This window comes from Elgaria multicarinata, chromosome 2 (assembly GCF_023053635.1).
Source record: "Elgaria multicarinata webbii isolate HBS135686 ecotype San Diego chromosome 2, rElgMul1.1.pri, whole genome shotgun sequence".
NCBI lineage: Eukaryota > Metazoa > Chordata > Lepidosauria > Squamata > Anguidae > Elgaria > Elgaria multicarinata.
In genome coordinates, this window is record NC_086172.1 from 145,707,797 (window position 1) to 145,722,897 (window position 15,101).

Sequence of the window (15,101 nt, forward strand, 5' to 3'; positions counted from 1 at the left end):
ACATGCTGAAAATAATAATTTGAGAGGGAAGTTATGTTGGAGGAGGAGAGTTTAAACCATGGGAAGGGAATCTCTGGCCTGGAGGCCTAATCCAACACACACAGATTCCCCATCCTCCAAGTCCTGTCCCCCAAAGGATTCCCGCCCCCCACCAAGGAATCTTCACTGTTTTCTCTGATCTGCGATTGGAGATAACAGCAGGGATGTGGGTGTTGGAGGACTCAGAGGAGCGGCCACTCTTTCCAGTATTGGCCAAGTCTGTTTGCAGTGTGTGCCTCCCCCATGGGGATCGCATGTGCTAAGCAAAACTGGGGAGTCAGCTGGCATTGGGAGAAGCAGCTAGTCCTCCCTTTACTAGCCAAGTACCAGTCTGCATGCTGGGAGGGACACCGATGTCTATGCCTCTCTCAGCACCACACAAGACAAAATGGGCTGGGCTGGGTTGAGGCAATGAGCTACTGGGCCCATGGAGGGTTCAGTGGGTTGCCCACCCCTGGTTTAAATGGTTAAAAGATGAAATGGAAGGAATAGAGAATGCTCAGAGCTTTTCTATGTATCTGGCTGAGGAAGGAGCGGATTACCAAAGTAACTAAAGAGCACCTCAAACAAAAGCCATAACATTCCTGGTGGATGAGACCAAAGACCTACCTAGTCTAGCATTCTGTTCCCACAGTGGCCAACCATAAACCTATGGGAAGCCCACAAGTGGAATGTGAGCACAATAGCAGCCTCCTGCTAATGCTTCCCAGCAACAGGTAGTGACAGGCAAATCTCCACTGATATAGGAGGTACTATTCAGCCATTATGGTTGTTAGACATTGATAGTCTTATCTGCCATGAGGAACCAATCATCATCATCATCATCTTAACATTCCCTTAAGGAGCAGAGCAGAGATCCAAAAAGCTAATTAGGCAAGTGCAAAGGGCTTGTGCTAGACCAGCAATTCTTTTACAAATTGCTTTTGACATTTGTGACACTTTCAAAAGTAGTTTGCCATGAGACAGTCTGGTTTTGAGGTCCAGGGGAGGTGGCTGTCAGTCCAAGCAGTACAGAGGGCAGATGTGTAGTCCAAAATAGGAAATGATCAATATCCAAGGCAGCAATAATGGATCAGGAGGGGCAGAAGAGAAGCCAGTTGATAATCAAAGTGAGGCAGAGGTCACAATCCAAGGCAGGCTTCAGTGAAAGGGGGCAAATACTTAGTATCCTCATGCTAGAGGTAATTTATGCAGATTGAGAAGCACGCTCTGAGGTTAGAGCTTTATAGGGTCTGGTGGGCTAGGATTGGCCCTTGGGTCAGATGACTGGGTGCGCAGTCAGGCTGGTGTTGCAGCCCAGAATTTACTTCCAGATTTGCAATGGAAACAAAGACTGGGGGCTCTTCCACACGTCGTTCTCGGGGCGCTTCCATCCGCCCCCAGTGCACCCCGAGAACGAGCATGTAACTTGCCTGGTGAAGAGACGAGGAAGACACGTCCTCGCCAGCGCCGCCGGCGCCACCCAGCTTCCTCCGCGCCGGACGGGACGAATACCCCGCCTTCTTCCGCTTCGTCCCATCTGGCGTGGAGGAAGCTGGGTGGCGGCGGCGGCGAGGACGTGTCTTCCTCGTCTCTTCACCAGGCAAGTTACACGCTCGTTCTCGGGGTGCACTGGGGGCGGATGGAAGCGCCCCGAGAAAGACGTGTGGAAGAGCCCTGGGTTCATACAATCGATGTGGCTAAGCCACAATGAACTGCTGAGTGCACAGGCACTATCCTGAAAATTCAAGCTGCAAACGTGGCTTGTTGTGTCATCTGAACCCAGTGGGGTGGGTTGTGTGAGGATTAAACAATGCTCGCATAACCCATGGCCTGTTTTGCCAAACCTACTTCTGTCAGGTTCAGATGACACAACAAACTGCAATTGTGGCTTGAATATTCAGTATGACCATTGGCACACACTGCAACCCACTGTGGCTTAAATAAGCCAAGGCAGGCTGTTTGATTGTCCAGACAAGACCAAAGTGTCGATGGTGCAGGAGCTCAGGCATGAGCTTGAGTCCTGGCATTCGCAGTACACATGCGCAGGCACACAGTATACAGTGCACACACACAGCACCTGCTACTGGAGGGGGGAAATCTATAAAATCTCCTTCAGGTCGTGGAATTGGTTTCACAGTACATTAGATCCTCACCTATATTTTTATGTTATAGGGATGCTTAAGGTTTGTGAGGTGCTTATTCTCAGAAAAAATATCAAATAACCAGCAATTGTGACCAATTCACCCAGAGTTCACATTTTTCAGGTAGCAGTATAGGTGCTATACCACATAGTAGTAGATTAGCAGAATGGCTGAGCAGCTAAGCTTTGTTGCACTTAGAGCCTGGGTTACACATTTCATCATGGTTCAACTGTTCAACAGTTTAAGGGCATTTCAGTCAACTGACTTTTATTTATTTATTACATTTCTGTACTGCCCAATAGCTGAAGCTCTCTTACTTTTGTTGTTTGATTAACACTTTCAGACTTCAGATAAATATTGCAATATTTCTAGAAACCAGATATTATGTTGATTTAACTAACCATCTTCATTGACTAAGGACTACATCTCACTGAGATTGTAACAGTGCAATCCTATGCATGTCAGGTAAATGCATATAGGATTGCAGGTTTAATCTGTGTCTGGATTGTACAACTTTAGAATGTAAGCGGGGTGGTGGTGGTCACATGATGAAATATAAAAATAAACAAAGGAATGGAGGAACGTTCAGTCATATGAACCCTCACCTACAGCCTAAAGTGATATGCCCTGACATAAATTTACCATAAGTGAAGACTAGACCTAAATGGCACGTGCAAATAGTTTACTCTTTGGAAAATAATTTTAGAATGAAATTCAGATCTATTCAAATCAACAGGGCTGTTTGCTTTAATGTGCCAGGTATAGACTGTGCTCTGAAGCTGAGGACTGCACTCTAACATTGTACAGAAATAATGGTTTATTACCAAGAGTCAGTGTCTGCTGATAGCATCAGTTTTAAAGGGCTGCTAACATTTTTAAATTGTTGAAATTGCCGCCCAGTTTGTTTGTTTTGCTAACAAATATATGGTCTGTCTGTGTTGATTTCTCTAAGCCGAGTGTTCTGATATTGTAGCTTATACTTCTAGTGTTTTACTACACATCTGGAGGATACCAGGTTGGAGAAGGCTATGCTGGTGCTTAACTGGACCTCCCTCCTACAAATTGCAGACTTAAAGGCTAATCCTGTCATGAGCCCCTCTGCTGGCAGATCAGTGCAAAGTCATGACCTGTGCTGTGCTGCTGACAGCCTGAGCTGATCCTAGATGTTATGCCACGGTTCAGCGCAGTACTAGCGTGTGGCATACGTGGCCTTGCGCAAAGATGTCATCCATTGTGGCAGGAGCGGGGATAAGTAATCTTCACGGCAACCCCAAAAAGCATTTCAGCTTGCACAAGCACAATACTACATGCCTAAGATATGGTGGGAAGGACTTTCAGTGGATTGCTAATGAGATGCCGCACAGTAGGATGTATTTCCCTAATAAAGGGGAACATTGTTGCAAAGAGCATAAGAAGAGCCCTGCTGGATCAGACCAAGGGTCCATCTAGCCCAACACTCTGTTCACACAGTGGCCAAGCAGGGATGAACAAGCAGGACATGGTGCAACAGCACCCTCCCACCCATGTTCCCCAGCAACTGGTGTATATAGGCTTACTGCCTCTGATACTGGAGGTAGCCCATAGCCATCAGGACTAGTAGCCATTGATAGCCTTCTCCTCCAGGAATTTATCCAACCCCCTTTTAAAGCCATCCAAATTGGTGGCCATCACTACATCTTGTGGAAGTGAATTCTACAGTTTAACTATGCACTCTGTTAAGAAGTCCTTCCTTTTTTCTGCCCTGAATCTCCCACCTTCATAGGATGACCCCAGGTTCTAGTATTATGAGAAAGGGAGAAAAATGTCTCCCTATCCACTTTCTCCACACCATGTATAATTTTATACACCTCTATCATTTCCCCCCTTACTCACCCTTTTTCTAAGTTAAACAATAGCAGCTGTTGTAACCTTTCCTCATAGGAGAGTTGCTCCAGCCCCTTGAACATTTTAGTTTTCCTTTTCTGCACTTTTCCCAACTCTACAATATCCTACATCACCATATATTGTTTCATGTCTCGACACAGCTATGATAACAGTATATAGAGAGTTTTGAAGAAGCAACAGCACTTGACATAGCAAGCTGTCTTATCGCAGGTCAGACTCATTGTCCCTCTATTCCAGTATTGTCTACTTTGGCTGGCAGTGGCACTTCATTGGTATCAGCTTTCTGGGGTCTGAGGAACAGGCCTTTTCTATCACCGACTACCTGATCTAGATGGCAGGCGCTGAACCTGTGATCTTCTGCATCATGCAAAACATATGCTCCACTACAGAGCGATGGCCCCTTCTCACTTGCTCACTTGCAAAGGAATGGCAGCATTAGAAAATTATGAACAATGCTTACAGTAGGATGCTGCCTTTGTAGTCTGAGCCATAGTTGCCAGAATCACGTCAAGAGTTACGGATGGAAATTGCTCATTATTTTGTGACCTTAGCTACCAGGACAGCATCAGTCCTTATTTCCCACTGGCTATTTTTGTCATATTAACTGTGCTCAGGCTACATATGTCCTGTCTTCTTTGGATCTGTGCACTTCAGATATGTGCATTCTGTCCTAACCCTCCCTCCCACAACTTCCCTTGGGCTCTCACCTTCCTATAGCATCCCCCAGTCAATGCTTAACCAAGTAATAAAGCTGTTTACTTAAATTATGCACCATAAATCACCTCCTCTCTAGCTCTTTAATCATTCGGTTGCTCTTTGCTGAACTCCTTCCAATTTGTCAATCTTCCTGGTAACAAGACATCAAGTGTGTATTGCAATGTACCATGCTGGTTCATGCAATGGCTTTAAAGAAGAATCCTGTCCTTGACGGCCATAGATGGCATTCAGTTGATATTGGCTCATATTTGAGATCATCATATACCTCATGCACTTTCTTCACTCATGGCTTTTAAAACCTATTGTTTCTCCCCATAATTTCCAACCCTTATAACCTATGACTGATTCAGAAGGATATGTCGCAATCCCAGCACATTCAGATGGGCTTCTGAGGGCCTTTCTGGGCAAAATTTAATTTTCTGCTATGAGTGCATGGTGGCCTATTGTTCATAATCCAGAAAATTATTCCTTCAGCTAGCACAGAGATTTGTGGGAAATTGCTCTTCTCCAGCTCTCAAACTGCAAAATTACATTGCTGGGGAAAAGAAATACCTCAGCTATTACTTCCAATGTTTCTAAGCCCAACATTCTTTAGGAAGCAACTCCTCCTTCATGTATGATGGTTTGATATTCACATGGGGTGACTTGCACCTCCACTCCCTGATCAAGTGGCTAGGCTGCCTAGAATACAGAGTCAGATCTTCTAGTGGTGGCCCCTGGCTTTGGAACTTTCACCTTAGGAAGAACTGGCTATGCTCATGTTGATGAGGATGTTTTTAATGAGGCTAGTTCAGTATGGAATTGAGGTTGCAAAATGTTGCTCATTGTTGAGTTTGTGTTTTTATATGTTTTAATTTACCTTATTTATTTATTACATTTCTATACTGCCCATTAGCAGAATTTCTCTGGGCAGTTTACAAGAAAAAGCTTAAAACCATAAAATACAATAACATAGTGAAACATAATATAAAAGCCATATGTTTAAAACAGAATAAAACCAAAGTGGTAACCAAGATAAAAGCCAGAACAGTGCACAGATCTAAAATACTCTAACACAGTTTTTAAAAAACCTGGGAAAATAAAAAAGGTCTTCATCTGGTACTGAAAAAGACTGCAATGTAGGCAGCAGGCTTCTTCATTTATACTGTGTTTTTAATATTAATATTGCAGTACTATGGTTGAAGTGATCTGCCTTGGATGTCACATGATTGCAACATCAATTCTTTTGTGGTTATTGGTGTGTCATAGTAGTCCACTGACTGGTGTCTCCAGGACAACACTGGGGGGCTGTAATGGCCATCACTCCTTTATCCTACTAATGACCATACCATTTTGTAACCTTTGTTTTAACAGTATTTAAATTGTATTTAACTAATTTTTCCTAATGTTTTTGACATTAAAAAGCTTGAGTTGTCTACAGAATTTAAAGAAGTTGTTGCTACATGCACAGAAGTTTGGGCACCACATGCACTTGTGCGTAGGAAAAATGGATTCAGGGTCTGAGAAGCAGGGCAGATTCTAGGATAATGGCAGATATCTTGAAGACTGCGGATTCTAGTCTAAGTGTGTAACTAGCATAAAAATTAAGGAAATATATGTTAATATGCATAATTCCAATTGCATTTTTTCTTATTTTGTCACATTTTTATTCTGTTTTTCTTCCATGGAGCACAGAGCAACTAATATGGAGCTCCTGTGTGGACTCCTCATGTGGCCGTGCCCAACCTCATGAAATTTTGTTTCACTCTGGAAACAAGTCTCCCACACAGATAACCATCCAGAATTAGGGTGACCATGTGTCCTACTTTACAGAGGCCAGTTTGTATAATTTAAATAGAAACAAAATATATTTCACCATAGTAGGGAAGACTGCCATAAGGTGTTACGTTCTTGCTCAGTCTGCTGTCTAGGTGCTAACTGTGGATGGGCAACTTGAAGGCCTCTGCTCTCTCTTCTTACGGTTGTTTTATCTTTAAATGGGACATGGACTGGAGAACCCTTGAAATAGAGGATTGCCCTCTGTAATGAAGAACACATGGCCACCCATCCATCCCCATGCATATCACCCAGGGAGCACAGACATCTAGACCAGGACAAAAGGGTCCTGATGTAAGGTTGTGGCTCAGTAGAATCATACATCAACCTAGGTGGCTGTGCTCTCCACTGACTTCATTGGTGCATGGGTGGAGCTTACTTGCAGTTATGGGGTTGTGGCCATCAGGGGGGAGGGGCTTTCTGAAACCTGACTACTTACCCTGTGTAGGAGACTGTAGAATAAGAGAAATGGAATCTCAAGCCCATATATATGGTTTCCTCATATTGTATATCTGGGAGGGGAAGATAATTTGTGGCTATGGGATTTTTAAAAGTTAGCAGGCATGGTGGATGCATTCTTCTAGCATCATATACATTTACTCAAAATAAATTCATTTTAAATCATGCTGGCCAAGGTCCTGGGAATTGGTGTGAGAAGGCATAAGGGATGTGGCAATGGTTTAACCCATGAGTATGGATGCATTACTGGTTATAGGATGCTATATTAAAAACTAGTTTTATTTATGTCTGTAGTTTATGTAAGTTCCAAATGCATTATTTTAGACTGAGGATCAATTCATGGAATTAATTGCAAATCAAGCTGCACTAATTCTCCTTATAATGAGGAAAGTAATACATTAATGCTTCTGAAAGATTGAGATGGGCAGGCATTGGCAGAAGACTTGCAAGTACCTTTCCAATCATTTCACCCTCAGTCGAATTCATGTGCCTCTTGATTGGCCAAGAATATAAGATGCTGAGCTATTTCCCCCCCTCTTACAATTTGTGCCAGAACTGTATGGGCTGTGTTCTACTCTACTGTTGACTGATAACAAGGGGGAAACAGAGCTATCTCTGATTTATCAAAGGCATTTTGCCTCCCTAGACCTCACCTTAGAACACAGCAGAGGCAGGGATGAGAATAGATTCCCCAGACATTAAGCTTTCATTAGCTGTACCTTCTTTAATGCTCTCAGTGTAAAATATGAACATACACAGCTATGAAGTTATATTGGCTAGAGAGTCTTTGAAAACATTTTGAAAATAAGATTGTAGTAATCCCATCCTTGCCCAGTCTGCCCTACTTTGTAAAACTATGTTGTCTTATCCTGCTAGTTTTGACAAAAGGCACAGAACGGTCTTCCCAGTATTGTACAACAGTACAGTTTTGTTTCGGTTTTTTTTGCTTTCTTTGAGTTCTGGATAAAAAGTAAGCCAAGCTCCCATTACATTCTGTCAAATTGTAGCACCCTGAGATTATTTGAAGGAGAAAATAAAGAAATCTACATTTTTATCCTCTGACCTGAGGACCCACCCCACCCCGAAGAAACAGCTCCCACCTAGACATATACAACTCAAACGGTAGTAGAGATCCCCAAACTGTAGTAAGTATTGGTATTGCCTCATCTTTACCTATTGGCTTAACAACACAGTACTGGCTGGCAGATTTGGTAGCATTTTTAGCAGCCTGCCCAAGTGAGAGGGATATTCTTATTACCTAGAGTTGAAGTTTCCCATTCTCATACTACTAGACTGTTGATCCTATTTCCCTCATACTCAAGCTCTTATTCCCATAACTGTTTGCACAGATTGCACAGAAATATTACAGATTACAGATTTTTCCATAATGATTTACTATAATGTCAACTCCCCCAATTTTAAACTTCCAAAACAAGACACAAATTCTCAGTGACCACTGAGAATGGACAAATATAGTTCTAGCTTTGGGCAAAGTACTTTGTTCTGTACAGTCGAGCCTATGTATTCTCCACTCTTTACTTTTTTCTCGCACCTATTCTCCACCTATTAATTTATTTTTCTTCACACATCTATTCATTTTCATCTATTTTTCTTCATATTATTATTGCTCGAAAAATATTGTTTTTTTACTTAATTAAGAACTGGGAGGAGAGGCATATTTTACTGCATTATGGTCACAAATGGCTTTTCTCTTTATGTCAAAATTATGTCAAAGTGAGGAAACATGCCATGCCATTCTGTCTTACAGAAAGATTTGGAATGAAAATTTTGATGACATCAGTACAATGTATCACATCCATGTTATCAACTCCTTATATGTCAGCTAGGAGTGAAATTGGGGAGGTATGGATATACCTGGCCTGCATCAATATTCTCAATAAAATAACGATTTCCAGAAAGAAGTTAGCAGACAACTTGGCAATTAGTGAGAGGGGGTCATTGGCAAGAAAATATTTTTGCTGTACTGCCTAATAGTAGCAGCACTCTTGTGCTGGCTTCTGGCAAACAAAGGGGCAATGCCAGTTATCAACCTTGTCATCAGCTATGCGGAACATGTGCCACTTTTACTATACTCATTTAACTTCATATCCTTTTTACAGAGTCATAGAAAATGATGTCACCATAAACAGTGCAAATAACTTTGACATTGCATTTGAATAGGCAGCCATAAAGTACTTCCTGGTTTATAACAGCATTGCAGGTTCCTGTGCACAGGAAAATAGGAGGTTGCCTTAAACTGAGGCAGACTGATGGTCCACCTAGCCCAGTATTGTCTACATTGACTGGCAGCGGCTCTCCAGGGTTCAGAGTCTTTTCCAGGCCTACCGGGAGATGCCAGGAATTGAACTTGGGACCTTTTGCATGCACGTTGTACTTCTGACTTATGTATCAGAACTGGAAATTTCTAAACCAGTCTACACCTGAGTGTATAGGAAGATCTAAGAGCTACCTATTTGAAAAGACTGAGCTAAGTTCTTATTTTTCTAGTAAGTGACAAATGAAGTTACATGGCTTGCATTAAACAATGAAGCACTCAGCACCGTACCGAACAATCAAGATTATTCCAGGGAGGTCCAGCAACTCAAAACAATCCACATTGATAACTTCAAAATGTGCCATTTCCTACAGTGTAGGGAGTATATTTTAAACATTTATGCACATGTAACTGCAATTCATGGGTTGTTCAAACTGCCTCCCACATGCTTGTCTACTTGCTTGTCTGCTTACTCTGGCACGGTCATGACTAACTTTGGGTTGTTTAACCCCAAATTAGTCACGATGTGCGAAACGAGTCTCAAGGATTCTTTGGAGAATTTTCAGGATCCTATGTTGGGACCCAATATAAGCTCTTTTCAAAATATTTTTTCTCAACATAGTTCACATTAGTAGTAAACTAAGTTAAAGAATTCTGTAAATTGGGCTACTTCAAATAAAACTTTATTTATAGACATTCATGGTTCCCTATTGTCGCTTCTCCGCCCCCACTTCTGTTGCACAATACTTCCTCTTTCTCAGTGGAGAAAGAGGGCTGTTTTTATAATGCCGCTTCTCCTGCACACAGCAAGCGATAGCGGCAAGTTCCATTTCTAAAAATAAATCGGACTTATCGGTGTAATGAAAATGCCTGGATGCAAATATCTTTTTCTGTTGCATACTAAACTAAGATAAGAGTCACATCTGTTGCTCCACCCACTTTTGGCTCTGCCCCTTACCACTTTTTACTTTGGCTGTGCCCCCTGCTGGAATGCAGACTCTGACAGGTTTCAGTTGAGGTAATGCAGATCTTGACTGGAAAAGGGTTTTCCATTCTTGGTGTAGACAACAATGAGCAAGGTAGCTTTCTGTTTCCTTCGTTGCTGCTGCCCACTCTCAGGTAAGCCTGCCATGACTCACTGATGGAGGAGGAGGAGGACCATCATAAGGCACTTATGTTGAGCCCTTCAAACCAGGAACTGGCCCTCATCTGTATGCAAAAGGATATAGGGAGGCTGCCAAATAATCTGGAGTAAAAAGGATAAGACACATTTAGTTTAGTATCAAACACTTAATCCCACCCCTAAAACACAATGACTTCTTTCTTTCTTTCATCCATCCATCCATCCATCCATCCATCAAAGCCTATGTCAATAGGTGTGTTTTCAAGAGGTGTTTAAAACTTGCCACTGTTTCTGCTTCTTGAACCACTTGTGGGAAAGTGTTCCAAAGGGTGGGTACCACCACTGAGAAGGTTATATACTGCTACCTGGCAACATACTGTTGGCCACAGAATGACCAACAAGGCCTCCTCATAATATTTCATGAGTCAACTAGGTATATATAAAGGAACACATCAGCTAGGTATCCTGGTCCCGAGTTGTTTACGGCTTTGTATGTTAACAGAAAAACCTTGAACAATGCTCAGTAGCTAACAGGCAGCTAGTGCAGTTATTTTAATACAGGTTGAATATGTGTGTAGCTAAGTACTCCACTGAGCATAGTAGCTGCTGCATTCTTCACTTACTGCAGCTTCTGTGCAGCAAAAGAAGCACTGATGTGAAAGACAGGAGCTGTGAACATCATATATGAATGTGTGTGTTTGTGGCCCTCTAGTGGGCATTTCACAGCTGAGAAGCAACCACACACCTGTATCCTGTAAAGATTGTGAGGAATTCTTTGCTGAAGTGCCCCCAAAGTTCTGAGTGTATTGCCGTTTGTAATTCTGTAAGTCTGCAATCCTGGGAGTAAAGTAGGGTGACCATATGGAAAAGAGGACAAGTATCTTTAACTGTTGTATAGAAAAGGGGATTTCAGCAGGTGTCCTTTGTATACATGCAGCACCTGGTGAAATTCCCTCTTCATCCCAACAGTTAAAGTTGCAGGAGCCCTGCCCTCTTTTGTAGAGTGGCCAGATACAAAAGAGGGCAGGGCTGCTGTAGCTTTAACTGTTGTGATGAGGATGGAATTTCATCAAGTGCTGCAGACATCTAAAGGACACCTGCTGAAATACCCTTTTCTATACAACTATTAAAGATACAGGAGCCCTGTTCTCGTTTCCATATTGTCATGCAAGTAAGGTCCATTGCCAGGCATAGGATTATCCTGTTAGCCACAGAAAAGATAAATAGGGTAGTATCCAATGTTAGTCCAATGTTAGAGCAGATCCATTGAAAGAATGGGAGTTAAGTTAGTCCTGACTGACTTAAGTCTCATTCATTTCAATAGGTCTACTCCATGTAGCACTAATATTGGCTACTACCCATAGTAATCAACATCATGACATAAGAACTGGAAAGGGGGAAGTGTCTGTGTATATATACGAGTGAACATTATGTCTGTCATGGATTGGGAAAAGAGCAATCTGCATTCTTCCTGTAGCCTTCATCTATGTTTACAGACTGAAACAGCAGCTTACCTTTCAGGAGTAGGCAACTGTCACCCTAGTAAGGTCCATTGCCAGGCATAGGATTATCCTATTAGCCACAGAAAAGATAAATAGGGTAATATCCAATCTTAGTCTAATATTAGAATAGGCACTATCCAACTGCGTCATGTGAGCACAATGTTGCACTAGCAGGAACTAGGTTCTGAGCTATGCGCAAGAGAAGAATCCAACTAAAATTTCATTTGTGCAAGCACGGTTGTGCAAACAGTTGTGTCCTATGCTTGTGTAGTGCATCATTCAACATGTTGTGCATAACTCCTGTGCAGTCTGTTGTGCAACAGTTGCACAAAAGTTATGCACAATGGATTGCACAAGCATAATGCACAAATGCAAGTGTAACTTTACTTGTTACACAACTGGTTGCACATAGTGGGCAACAGCAAGTTTCAGTGGAGCTCTGCTAGGGCTATTTGAATTTGCAGAATGCCACAGTTGGAAATGGCCCGTAGAATTAAAAATATGAATTATTACCATGGGACATCTTCCTACTGCAGGAAGGAACCACACATCCTCAAGGGCAGTTCAGTGTTAAAACTATGTTATAACAGATTTAGTAAACATGGAAATTCATGCTAAATTGTTAAATAGTTGTGGGATATGTAGTAATTCTCTTTTTAAAATATATAAAAGCACACAAATGAATTAGATTTTGATACATTGTATAAGAAATAAAATTAATTCCATTGTGTTGTATAAGAAAGGAAACAAATTTCACATAAGGATTTCACAGTATTCACAGTTATATTGTGTTTGGAAACTTTTACACACACTGTACAAATTGTTATGCAAACGTGATCCACTGTTGTACCGTATACTGTTGTATACTAGTCCACATATTAACTAGGAAGAACTGGAATTAAACAATTCAAAGTAACAAAAAGATAGGGCTTTTTAAGCACTTATACCAGCATTAGTCTCAATTTAACTTTAGCAGTAGAATATCCAGTCCCCTTGCAAATGCTGAGGAATGGGTAGCCTTGCTGCAGTGGATATCCATATTGACTTACTTATTGGATTTTTAAAAACAACAATAGGTGATGTAAATTATCTACTTTTGTTTCCTTTGCATGCATATTTTAAAACAGAAATTATTTTCAGTTTTATTGATAGCATCTGTAATGCCCTTTGTTTATTTGAGCTTGCCTTTGCATGTTAATTTTTTATGAAAGCCTGCCCTTTGGGAGAAAACCAACAACAATCCCATTCATAAATAAGTTAATTTCCCATCATATAGTAAAAGCTCTTATATAGTTTATAACTTTTGGTATGAAATAGCCTCATATAGCAGATATGAAATATGTAGCCCATGTGCGCAGGGACTATACAACAGGCAGTAGAGGTCAGGGAGTACGTATAGCCTAGCTTCCTGCTTTAGACATGGTGGTGTCCATTCTGTCAGAGACATCAGCATTTTCCAGGGATTCCCTTTCCATGTTTTCAGAAGCGCATTACCATGAATTTCTGAACTTGGAACATAAGCAATTGTTGTATGATATCTGTAAAGTCTCCATTGCTAGAGAAAGATGATTACTTTTAACTTTACAAACATTTAAAGTTCTGTTCATACAAATATAGAAGAGAACTTAAAAAAAGATGGAAAACAAAAGGAAACCCTCCTAATACTTTTAAAAGAAGGATATTGTGAATACTTGTGATTGGTAATAGTATTGCATAACTCTTACAAACTCTGGAGACAGCAGCCGTGTCCAAAAGTAAACAGCAGGGCATATCTGACCCATTCTGTCAATGTAGCATTTGCCCGTTATATTAGTAGAGAGTGCTTCTCATGTCTGGATTGATACACCAACAGAACAGGGAAGGAAACATACTGGACAGTGTCAAATTTATTGCATGGAGCCATCTAATGGACAAGAAGAAAAGTTACATGGGAGATGAGATGAAATAAGTGGAAGTGGCAAGACTGATCATGTTGGGTTGAGTGAAGATTTGTCTTTGAGTGTTTTCACATATGAAAGCATTTTTGCCTGAACTATCTTATAATGCTATTTATAAAGCCTTCATTAGTCAGAATGCCCATTTTAATTAAACATGACTGTCCTGGCATCTATTCTACATCAACCACACATTCTCATAATGTAGTAAAGATATAAAGGAGATTTTAACTTCATGGCTATATCTAGCCCTAGTAACATGCAATAACTAGTGGCCTGGATGAGCATCCCTATGTGCATCCAAAAGATGCATCCAGCCAATTCAGTAAACTGTCCCACATTGTGGATGCAAATGTATATCCAGATGAACATCTGTATCAGTTGTGTACTTGTAAGCCTTATATATTTGGATTTCCCTTGTTGGATCAGGCCACATGTATAAAACACTCTGTATATGACTCTGAACAAGCACTTGCTGGTTGTTAAGAAATGAGGTTTCTTAAAAGGAAATTTACTATAGTGATGTGCATGTAACCTCTCAATAAGCTGTTCATCTGTAACATCTTGGGAAGCTTTAAGGTGAATGTTACCACCGCGATTCCCTATATTTCTGGTCAAGTGCAGATACGTGCAATAAAATGTTACTTACTACTTGGCAGGCACCTGGCTTACCACCATGAGATTACAAGCACAAAGTAGTAAATTACCTCTTGGTAAAGGACCATCTGTATTCATGCTGTTTGTGTATCCAGAAGTGAGAATGTTCACGAACATGAAAGAGGAGAATGAGATAGACCGACAAGATTAGAACTGGAGACAAATGAGAAGGGATTTCCCCTCCCCCCCAGACCTGAAGGCAATTTGAAAAAGGGCCCACTGCTCAAAGTGTATATGATTGTTCACTTTTGCCTGATAAACAGGTTTTGCACGTTTTTTGTATGGTTCTTCAAACCTGCAAATTCCATTTGACAAGAGGTGACAGAGGGACAAAGTAAGTATATACAGCAGCCTTCTCCAACCTGGTGCACTCCAGATGTTTTGGGCTATAGTTTTTAGGAGTCCTGACCATTGGCCCTGCTGGCTAGGGCTGATGGGAGTTGAAATCCAAAACATCTGGAGGGCACCAGATCACAGAAGGCTACCCAAAATGGGAAGCCAAGGTTCTCTCAAGCCAGTTTCAACTCTTTGAAAAACTATTTATTATATCCAGCCTAGTATTTCCTTTGGTGT

General features: G+C 41.4%; 2 protein-coding genes across 2 annotated transcripts in view; one reads left to right on the forward strand and one right to left on the reverse strand.

Annotated features, from left to right (window-relative positions):
* The window catches only part of ALDH6A1 (aldehyde dehydrogenase 6 family member A1), a 287,758-nt gene that overhangs the window by 143,014 nt on the left and 129,643 nt on the right, over positions 1-15,101 (reverse strand). The gene's annotated exons all lie outside the window — the stretch shown is intronic.
* The window catches only part of VSX2 (visual system homeobox 2), a 30,757-nt gene that overhangs the window by 6,634 nt on the left and 9,022 nt on the right, over positions 1-15,101 (forward strand). The gene's annotated exons all lie outside the window — the stretch shown is intronic.